General features: G+C 40.2%; 1 long non-coding RNA gene across 1 annotated transcript; it reads right to left on the bottom strand.

The window, feature by feature from the left end:
• Positions 1-248: 248 nt before the first annotated feature.
• Positions 249-9079, bottom strand: LOC120310417. Its single transcript, XR_005557345.1, has 4 exons — positions 8950-9079; positions 4971-5081; positions 4705-4758; positions 249-1153 (listed from the first exon to the last, which is right to left on the bottom strand). It is a non-coding gene; the product is annotated as an uncharacterized LOC120310417 (long non-coding RNA).
• Positions 9080-11375: the final 2296 nt, after the last annotated feature.

Raw genomic sequence — 11375 nt, 5'->3', positions numbered from 1 at the left:
TATCCACATCATATTTGGTCATAATTGGCCTAAGAACCTAAGCCATTATATACCTTGGCTATGTTCTCACATTTAATTAAGGCCTACCAATGGCAGATATTGGCAATAGGAACCAGGAGAGCATATCAAACATTTCCCACACTAACCTTAAGTAAACTTGATGTAAAAATGATAGATTCATCTTAAGGCTATAAAGTGTTTTGGATTCCATTTCAAGAAAGTATTGGAAAGCCTGTAGGAGCATGGTGTATGTTCTATAAAATCATATTTATTTCCAGCATCATGCAGCTCAGAAATATAGCCTTACTACATACAAGAAATAAATTTTCAGATGCAAACATGTTCAAGATAAGGATTATTTTAAGTTTATTTTTGAGTCAAAACTTAAGGCAACTTAGATTTTTAATGCCTTCAATTCCTATGTACTTGTATACAATGATAAAATTTCAAAAGATTTGCTAGTCAGATAAGGCATTTACTCCATGTCCAATTTCTAAATGTGACCAAGAACATGTAGAAGCAAAAATGTTAATATTTATGAACTAGAGATTCAGGGACAAGGGGACTTAGTCCTAAGTCGATTCATACATATTTATAATACATAACCTCAATTATGAAGTGAGCAATTGTACTGTATTAAGAGCTACTCATCTGGTAAGAGCAAACTTGTGCTTTGCCCCAATATCTAAATAGCTGGCCTTATCCATATAGTATGATATGCATCAGTATGTAAAGACAAACTGTACTTCTTAGAGATATCTATAATCAACATACTTTTACTTAGTGAACAACCTGCCTGAAAGTATTTTACAAGTACACCTATCTCCCTTTTCAAGGTTCTTGCTAAAAAAAAAATAGAAAATAGAAAAAAAACTTTAATCCAATCAACAAATGCCATAAAAATACATTTTAAAACAATAATCACCCTGCATACAATTGAACTTCAAAGGGTAAATAGTGGAGGAAAATATTTTTCATTGGTTAAAAACATCACACTCCCTTTCTGAAGATGTTTCAACAGGCCTATTTTAAAGATTTACTTTGCAATTCCATTCCCTTGCTCCTTCAGGAAATTATGCAGGCTATAAATCCAGTTTCTGGTCTTCTCTTCATATCAAATTCTGTTATTGTTTCTGCAAAAGTGTATGTTGAACTAAAAGGGGAAAAATAATGAGAAAAGTTATATTCTCTGCTACTACAGTATACTACCTGAACAGACAGAAAATGAAAAACATATAGTCCATAACTGAAAGTTGTTATAGCTCATGCTAAATATTACTTAAAAACCTCCTGCATTGTTTTAGAGAGTTTTTGAGGGCATTTGGAGGTTTATCTGTGTCCTCAAGGTCACATGTGGTAAGATTTATGGGATATAGCCAATTTTGACATGTCAAAATTGAACAGCCCTCTCTCAATAGAAGGGGAGGGATATGACATCATGTAACACCAGTCTACAACACAGTCCTTTCAGCGATTCCAAGAAGGCTCCACACCCATTTGCACCACTAAAGAAAAGAGAGGCAAAGCTGCCCTTTCTATCTTGCCTTTTTCTTTAATTTTAACTTTAAAATAAGGAAAGTACCAGCCACCATCCTCTTCATTTCCAATTATGCCTCAGACTCGCAAAGAGTCTTTAAAGGAAAGTGAGTGAGAGACATAAATAAACCTCCAAGTGGTTTCAACAACTCTCTAAAAAAATGCAAGGAATATAAATCCTTCCATTCCCCACCATCCAGTCAGAGCTGAAGAAGTTTCTTGGATGAGAACAAAACATCTTCAAAAAAGCACAAGAAAGTCCAGTTACCTCTTGAAAAAGCACCTTCGACACATACTGTCAAGTTTCTGACTCATTTCACCCATAGCCAACTTATAATTGTATATATAATTACAAGTATTAATTTTTCCAGTTAAAGTTGTAATCCTGAACACACTTGGAAGTAAGCATCACTAAATACATTTGGTTCTGATCAGATTTAAACAGATTGTCCTAAGAAAGTATTTAAAGAAAGAGCAAATGCTCATCTAAGGTTTTCTCTCTCTTCCTTTTTTCCTCAACCAGATGGGTTTTAAAATATTGCCAAAGTCTCTCACTCACTTTCCTTTAAAGGCTCTTTGTGAGTCTGAGGCATAATTGGAAATGAAGAGGATGGTGGCTGGTACTTTCCTTATTATAAAGTTAAAATTAAAGAAAAAGTCAAGACAGAAAGGGCAGCTTTGCCTCTCTTTTCTTTAGATTAAATGTAACCACTTGGGCTTCATTATCATCCCAGTTCTATTATTTCCTTATGGCAATTATTCTTTTTATTTTGGAAATTTTCTTCATTAAAAAATCCTAAAATGACTTATATTTTCCTAATTTCTGACATATTTCAGGATTCTGATTAAACACTGAAAACAATATTAGACTTTTTTTAATATGCTAGAGAAAAACTATAAGTAAAAATAAAATGATAAAGGACAAGTATGCATATATATAAACCTGGCCTTTCTATGAGTATTGAAGATTGTCTGAAACTTTGTAAAGTGACAAACTAATGAAAAAAGATTCCTGCTGTCTTCTGTGGAAGGAACAAAATGAACCCTAATAGCATGAACTTTGTTTTATATGTAGTAATTATGTCTGGTAAATCTATGCTTAGTATTTACCATCAAATTCAAAAAAACTTAAAATGGTTCCATGCAAATCCCACCTATTTCCAAAAGTTTATTTCAATGGTCTTGGTCCAGTCAGTTCTCTTGACTGAGCTAACTGTATCTAATCTACAATACAAAAATTAGCAATAAAATAAAATGAAGACACTAGGCTGAAGACTCCTTCATGGATTACTGCCTTGTCGTGGCGAAGGGGCTTGTGTAACTCAATCAAGCTATGAGCTATGCCGTGCAGGGCCACCCAAGACGGACAGGTCATAGCAGAGAGTTCTGACAAAATGTGATCCACTGGAGAAGGAAATGGCAACCCACTCCAGTATCTTTGCCATGAAAACCCCATGGACAGTACTAAAAGGCAAAAAGATATGATGCTGGAAGATGAGCCCCTCAGGTCGGAAGGTGTACAATATGCTATTGGGGAAGAGCAGAGGGTTAGTACTAGTAGCGCCAGAAAGAGTGAAGTGACTGGGCCAAAGCCAAAGAATGCTCAGCTGTAGATGCATCTGATGGTGAAAGGAAAGTCCGATGCTGTAAAGATCTTTTCTCCATAGGAACCTGGAATGTAAGATCCATGAATCAAGGCAAACTGGATGTGGTCAAACAAGAGATGACAAGACTGAACATCGACATCTTAGGAATCAGCAAACTAAAATGGACAGGAATGGGTGAATTTAATTCAGAGGACCATAAGGTATATTACTGTGGGCAAGAATCCTTCAGAAGAAATGGAGTAGCCTTCATAGTCAATAAAAGAATAGGAAAAGCAATACTGGGATACAATCCCCAAAATGACAGAATGATCTCAATTCGAATCCAAGGCAAACCATTCAATATCACAGTAGTCCAAATCTATGCCCCAACCACTGGTGCTGAAGAGGATGAAATTGACTGGTTCTATGAAGCCCTACAGCACCTTATAGAATCAACACCCAAAAAATGATGTCCTTATCATCATGGGGGATTGGAATGCTAAAGTAGGAAGCCAAAAGATAACTGGAATAACAGCAAGTTTGGCCTTGGAGTACAAAATGAAGCAGGGCACAGGCTGATAGAATTTTGTCAAGAGAATAGGATGGTCATAGCAAACACTCTTTTCCAACAACCCAAGAGATGGCTCTACACATGGACGTCACCAGACGGTCAACACAGAAATCAAGATTGACTATGTGCTCTGCAGCCAAAGATGGAGAAACTCTATACAGTCAGTAAAAACAAGACCAGGAGCTGACTGTGGCTCAGATCATGAGTTTCTCGTTGCAAAATTTAGGCTTAAATTGAAGACAGTGACAGACTTTATCTTCCTGGGCTCCAAGATCACCCCAGATGGGGACTGCAGCCAAGAAATTAAAAGACGCTTGCTCCTGGGGAGGAAAGCTATGGCAAATTTAGACGGCATACCAAAAATTAGAGATATCACCCTGCCAACAAAAGTACGTATAGTCAAGGCTATGGTTTTCCCAGTTGCGATGTATGGCTATGAAAGTTGGACCATAAGAAAGCCTGAGCGACAAAGAATTGAGGCCTTTGAACTATGGTGCTGGAGAAGACTCCTGCGAGTCCCCTGAACTGCAAGGCAATCAAACCGGTCAGTCCTAGAGGAGATCAACCCTGACTGCTCTTTAGAAGGCCAGATCCTGAAGTTGAAACTCAAATACTTTGGCCACCTAATGAGAAGGAAGGACTCACTGGAGAAGAGCCTAATGCTGGGAAAGATTGAGGGCAATAGAAGAAGGGGACGACATAGAATGAGGTTGCTGGATGGAGTCACTGAAGCAGTAGGCGTGAGCTTAAATGGACTCCAGAAGATGGTAGAGGACAGGAAGGCCTGGAGTAATGTTGTCCATGGGGTTGCGATGGGTCGGATACGACTTTGCAACTAACAACAACAACAAGGCTGAAGAAACCATGTTTTGTTTTTCTTAAATGAGGCACTGTAGGCGTGACTTGATAAAACTACCTAGGTGGGAAGCTGCACAAAATCACAAATATAAGCCACTTTTGCAGGTGAAGAAAGGTGTATATGTAATTTTTTAAAGCTCTTTATGACCTTACCAGATGGAGCTGCATGTGCTCCTTGCTGGCTTTCCACAGGAATGTTTTCTTGATCTGTAGAAACAAACACAGTTAAAATACCTTATATTTATGTATATTCAGCTCAACCTTGAACAGAGTAACATTCTACATCCAAAGTTTATTTCAAATTGTGAGCTTTCAATTACATCGGGAATCATCCATTGTCAATGTAGTTAAAGCAATTATTTTAGGAGATCTTACAACCCCAAATTTTGGGGTTTCAAGTCTAGTTTGTTGTAACTTACCACTTGGTTTGAAGCAAAGCTTCTTCTTCTGGTATGCTATAAAACTTGAAAGAGCTCCAGCTATTGCTACTACAACAGAACTAATAATGCCAGCTAGCATGCCTGGAGAATCTGCGAAAAGAATTCCCCCAATTAGAAATAATAATAATAATAATAATAATAGTAATAATAGTTGCAAAGATCGATGGCACAATGGAAGACACAGTTGCAGATCAAGGGTGAGAGACTGGGAGAGGTTAATATCAAGAGAGGAATATTTCAAGGAGATTCATTATCACCATTACTATTTGTTATTGCACTGTTTCCTCTGTCAACAATACTGAATAACTCAGGACATGGCTATCAAACATCAAAAACATCTGCCAGACTATCCCATCTCCTTTATATGGATGATCTGAAGCTGTATGGAAAAAACATCATCTGAAATAGAATCGCTGCTCAACACTGTCCGTATATATAGCCAAGATATTGTAATGGAGTTTGGCTTGGACAAATGTGCCACACTTACTATCAAACAAGGAAAAATAGTGAAAACTGAAGGAATCAAGATGCCCCACGAAAATAACATTAAGAGTCTGGATGAGGAAGAATACTACAAATACTTGGGTATCCTTCAAGCTGACAACATCAAGCACACTGAAGTCAAGAAAAAGATTAGAGGTGAATATATCAAGAGAGTGAAGAAGATCTTAAAATCCAAACTCAATGGAGGAAATACCATAAAGGCAATCAACACCTGGGCAATCCCAGTCATTAGGTACACAGCTGGAATAGTGGACTGGACTCAAGCAGAACTAAAAGCAATGGATAGGCAGACCAGAAAAATAATGACAATGAATCATGCCCTTCATCCACGCAGTGACATTGATAGACTTTATCTACCAAGGCAAATAGGTGGGCGTGGAATGCTACAAGTACATCAGATGGTTGAAGAAGAAAAAATGGCTTTGGAAGAATATCTGAAGAACAATGATGAAGATGCACTGAAATTAGTATATCAGGAAGGCTTACTAACTACTGGAGAGACCAAACTGGCCTACAGGAAAGACCAAATGAAGAACAGAATAGATGCATGGGAAGACAAAGCACTACATGGCCAATACATGAAAAAAATAGCTGGGAAAGCAGATAATAATAAAACCTGGCAATAGCTAAGAGCAGGAAAATTGAAGAAAGAGACCGAGGGACTAATTCTGGCTGCACAAGACCAAGCCTTAAGGACAAATGCATACAAAGTCAAAATTGAGAAGACAGCAACAGACAGTAAGTGCCGCCTATGCAAAGAAGCGGAAGAAACAGTGGACCACTTGGTAAGCTGTTGCAAGAAGATTGCACAAACTGATTACAAGCAGCGGCATGACAAAGTAGCAACAATGGTGCATTGGAAGATCTGCAAAAAATATCATGTGCCTGTAAGCAAAAACTGGTGGGATCATAAAATAGAGAAAGTCATAGAAAATGATAAAATTAAACTGCTCTGGGATTTCAGAATTCAAACAGACAAGCACCTGCAACGTAACACCCCAGACTTAACAATTGTCGATAAGAAAGACAAAAAAGTCTGGATAGTGGACGTGACAGTGCCTGGAGACAGCAGAATAGACGAGAAAGAACTGGAGAAGATAACAAAATACAAAGACCTACAAATAGAAATAGAAAGACTGTGGCAAAAGCAAGCAAGAGTAGTACCAATAGTAATAGACTCCTTGGGTGCAATCCCAAAACAACTGGAGCACCACTTGAACACCATTGGCATTGATAAATTCTCTATTAGTCAATTGCAAAAGGCGGCCTTACTAGGAACTGCTTCCATCCTGCGACGATATCTGTAATACCATCAAACATCCACATCTGCCTATCCCAGGTCCTGGGTAAGGACTCGATAGGTAGACAAAATGCCAAATCCAATCTGAACATCTGGCTGACTGTGCGATGATCCACAATAATAATAGTAATAATAATAATGCATATGATGAGAACATGACAGAAGAGAAGTAAACATATATACACAGAAGTAAACATATATATAAATAAAACTTCTATGGGGGTATGGCAGTGGCCTCATAACTGGATGTCCAATTCAGCTATCCAGGCGATTGCCTCTGCACTGCTTTATGCAGATTTTCTAGGGAATCAGAGAATGCATGTTATGGGCAATCTTGCTCGATATGTTTAATAGTTTGTATACTGGCATCACAACAAAGGGAATCTTTCCATCCCCACTGATCCAGGGCAGAAGCACTTCTTCCAGCATCACACCTAATTCCATTCAATTTCGACCAGATAAAGCAAGGCAGGTCAAAACCAGGTGGTTTGGTAGAGGGATCACTAACAGTCAGAAGATATGTAATACTCTCTCCAAGCATTCTCAGGGTTAAGCTGAGTAGATGTTAAGTGAATAGCTTAACATCAGGATTTCAATCTTATGATGGGTCATGCAATGTCCTGGTAAATAAGAAGGGCCTTGTTATTCAACATCCTTGACCACAGGCGAATGAGAGCTTCTTGTCTTCTAATATTGCTAAGTACTGGTAACCAGTGCATAGGAGTGGGATGAGAGATGGTGGAATTAGACAGCAACCATTTGGATGTGGGCAGTTAAGCTACAAGCTGGCACAATATTCAACTGTGGAATAAACCAAAGCCAAGGCTGTTGTTTGTAGGCTGTTAGCATCAGCACCCCAGGATGTTCCAGCCCAGTGGTTCTCAACCTGTGGGTCGGGACCCCATTTGGGGTCGAACGACCATTTCACGGGGGTCACCAAACAATGCAGTCCGCCACTTTTCCCCCTTTTCCTTAGCTGTGCTACTCCCTTTTATTCTATTGGCTTTTGAAAGCCAATAGAATAGACTCTCTTGAATAGAGTCTAATTCCATTGTGTCAGAATCCAATTATATTTCATCTCTAGTTATCAATTATAAAAAACTCATTTCTGCCTTCTATGGATTCTGTCATACGATGAAGGGAAGGGGGTGAACAAAGGGGCTTTATAGCCCTCACTTCCTTCGGTACACTTCAAAGGAACTGGATGTGTGTATTGCCAAAAGAGCTAACCATAAGAATGGGGCTATTACCTTTTATGTAGTTTTCTTTGAAGTCTCCATCCAGCCGGCAGTAAGGAAAAGGGGGTGGGAGTGTAATGCCTGAGACTGTCGCTGGAAGAGGGGGGTGATTGGGTGGGGCTACTGGGGAACCCCTTAAAACCTTGAATGGGAGAGCTTGGACCCCAAGTCCTGTCTAGAACGCTTGCAACAATTTTCTTTTAATAAAGGATGCCTGTTGGAAGAATTATTCCAAGAGTTCTGTCTTCTTAAGATGCAAAGTGGGGTGGGTCCTTACACATTGGCTTTCAAAAGCCAATAGGAATTGTCCAGGCTGTCTCTACCCTGTTGAGCCCACCAAAAGTCACATTCTGCAAACGGTGCTGCAAGTTGTCTGCAGTGAAGGCGAGCTGTCTGGAAGTTTCCACCCCTCCCTGCTGAGAGACTACTAAAAATGTAAGTAAAAGAGGGCCAGGGGTGGGAGGCCGGCAGGTGCAGGGAGGGTTGCTGGTGCACGTGGGGCCCGGCGGGTGCCTTACCTCCCTTGGGCTGGGCCAGCTGGTGGCCCAGCCGGTGGTCGGCCTGCGCCGTCTTTGCCGCTTGCCAGCTACGCCTTGGCCGACGCAGGGGGCGGCACCACGCATGCACGGTGCTCCCGGGCAGGGAAAGTCCTCGACTTACGACCGGTTGGGTAGTCCCCGACTTATGACCGGTTGGGTAGTCCTCGATTTACGACCGGGTGGGGGTCGCGACATTAAAAAGGTTGAGAACCACTGTTCCAGCCAGTCTGTTCAGTAAATTGTTGCAGGTTTTCAATTTCGCAGCTGTTTTTCTAAGTGTTGTCAGATCTCTCCAGTGTTATGCCAGGTACTTTGGATAATTATTACATTGTAAAATACAGTTCTGGAATTTCACTGAAGGATAGTAATTTGCATACCTATTGCTGACATGGAATGTAGCTACTTTTGTTTTTGTTAGGCTTGATTGGAGGCAGCATTTTTTGAAGAAGTCATCCAGCTTCTGGAGAACTTGAGAAAGGATGTCCTCGGCATCACTGAAGTTTGTTCTTTGGACTGTGAGATTGATATCATCGGCATAAATAAATTTCCAAGAAACGGTTTCAAGCAGGTCGTGTTATTCAACTGAAAATATCTATGTCTACTGAATTCTGTGAAAAACTTGAAAGAACCTATTATTCAACATGTCAATCTAGGCAATGGAGTTACGACAAGGTACCTTGATTAGTTTGAGGAGAAGTCCTTCTCTCCAGACAGTATTGTAGGCCAACGAGACATCAAGAAAAACAGTGACATTTTTCATTTTGTCTTGGAATCCATTCTCCAGGTAGGAAGTTAATACAATGACTTGATTGCTACAATCACATTTGGGGGTAAAATCCAGCTTGTTCTTGTCAGGTCCCCTTTTTCAGGTGTCCTGCCATTCTGGTGGAGGGGGAGGAGGTCCACTTTGGGGAGGCATTCTTTGCATACATTTGCTTCTGTTGTAGTGCTGTACTTATTTGGGAAATGGGGAGGGGGATCGCCTTCAGAGATGGGACGGACTCCTTCCCACCTAGTTTCAGTATGCTACGAAGGTTGCTTTGCCCTGAAGATGAACCACTATCTATCCTGTACTTGGGTGTTCTCAAAACAACCTTGCAACACTGTATTGGCTGCTGGTGGACTGGTGAGGGTTTCATTGTGGGAAGAATAGCTTGTTGCTTTGTGTGGGAATGTTAGATTCCACTTGGCTCTACTGCAACCACTACATCTCAGTAAAAGTTATTTTGATTAACTAGTCAAGAGTCGTGTTTCCTGAGGGGGCTGCTCGGGCAGGTCCCTACATTAACCAGAATCTGCAATAGTGGTCAACATGGAGAGGCTTTTACCTCTACCGTGGGAACTGTGCAAGGCAGAGAGCAAGAGGAAGCTGAGTGCTGGGGGAAGTCCCCACAGCGGACCTCTCCGAATGGACAGAGGCCGCCAACCTAGGGGACTCATCGAAACCCAGGTGGTCCACTCATGTCAGGAAGAATGACTAGGAAGGGAGGACTAAGAAAGTGATTCTCACCCAATGCAGCCAGGGGCGCGAATGGCAAACAGACCTAGAAGAACTTCAATTTGAGGAGGAAGAAAGTAGCAAGGTCAACCATGATGAGGATATCTTCAGGCCAGTCAAGGCAGCATGCCAGATCACAGAATTCCTCGATGTACTCCATCACAGTTCTTAGCCCTGCCTCATGGTCTTAATGCGGTCTCTGGCTTTCTGGTCACCCAGGGGGTCCTCGAAGGAAGCTATGCACACCATCATGGAAGTGTTCCAGAGCCTTAAAGTTAGTGGAACCCTGGCAAAGAAAACCTCGGCGGAGGCTCATCAAACCCAAGAAGATGACAGCATGAGAGCTTCTCCATTAAACACCACCGCAGGAATGCCAGCAACCCCGGCTGGGGCAGAGGCAATGGCAGGACCCACACAAAGGGATCCCACCAATGTAACAGGAGGTGGCAAAGGAGGTGCCCATAGAAGGAAGGCCCCTAGGGGTGATGTTTGATGGGGATTCCCAGTAGCTGGGATTTTTCCTGGCCACATCCTAACTTACATGCAGGAGTAGAGGTCAGACAACCCCACTAAAGGCACTAAAGTGAAGTGTGTCATGCTGGCATTGGATGGGGCAGCTGCCCACTGGATGGTAACCCTCCACAATGCAAATGATTCCAAGCTGAGTAAATTTAATCATTTTTTTTATTGAAAATTTTTAAGATTTTACAATAACAAAAACAAAACAATTTTCCCCATCCCTCCCCAACCCTCCCCCTCCCTCCCCCGACTATCCCAGAGCTGGATATAGGCTTAATTAAAATTTCTTCAAAAAGTCTTAAGAAAAATATAAAATATAAGTAAATCTAGATACATTACTTAAACAAATTACAAAATAATTAACAACAATATATATATAGCAAAAAAAAACATAAATACCAGAAAAAAAAGGAAAAAAAAAGAAATACATGAAAAACATAAGAAAGAGATTAACTTTTCAATGTAAGTTATAAAACTGTAAACAAATCTAAATACATTACTTAAACAAATTATAAAATAATTAAGAGTAAAATATATATATAAAAAAGATAAGTACAAAAACAAAAAAAGGAAAAAAAATAGAAAAAGGGAAAGAAGAAAAAAAAATAAGAAAGAAAAAAATTTGGCTTTTCAAGAAAGTTAACTTTTCAATATAAATTATTAAAAAGCTAAATAATATTTTTTAATATCCATCTTATGTTGTATAAAGTCTATCCATTTCCTCCATACCACAACATACTTCTCTTGTGATTGATCCTTCAGGAAGGCCGAAATCTTTGCCATTTC

The sequence above is a fragment of the Crotalus tigris genome, unplaced genomic scaffold, assembly GCF_016545835.1.
Source record: "Crotalus tigris isolate CLP2741 ecotype Arizona unplaced genomic scaffold, ASM1654583v1 scf7180000018174.72280, whole genome shotgun sequence".
In the NCBI taxonomy this organism is placed as follows: Eukaryota; Metazoa; Chordata; class Lepidosauria; order Squamata; family Viperidae; genus Crotalus; species Crotalus tigris.
Note: the sequence above shows the minus strand (reverse complement) of the source record. Positions and strands in the feature narration are given on the sequence as shown.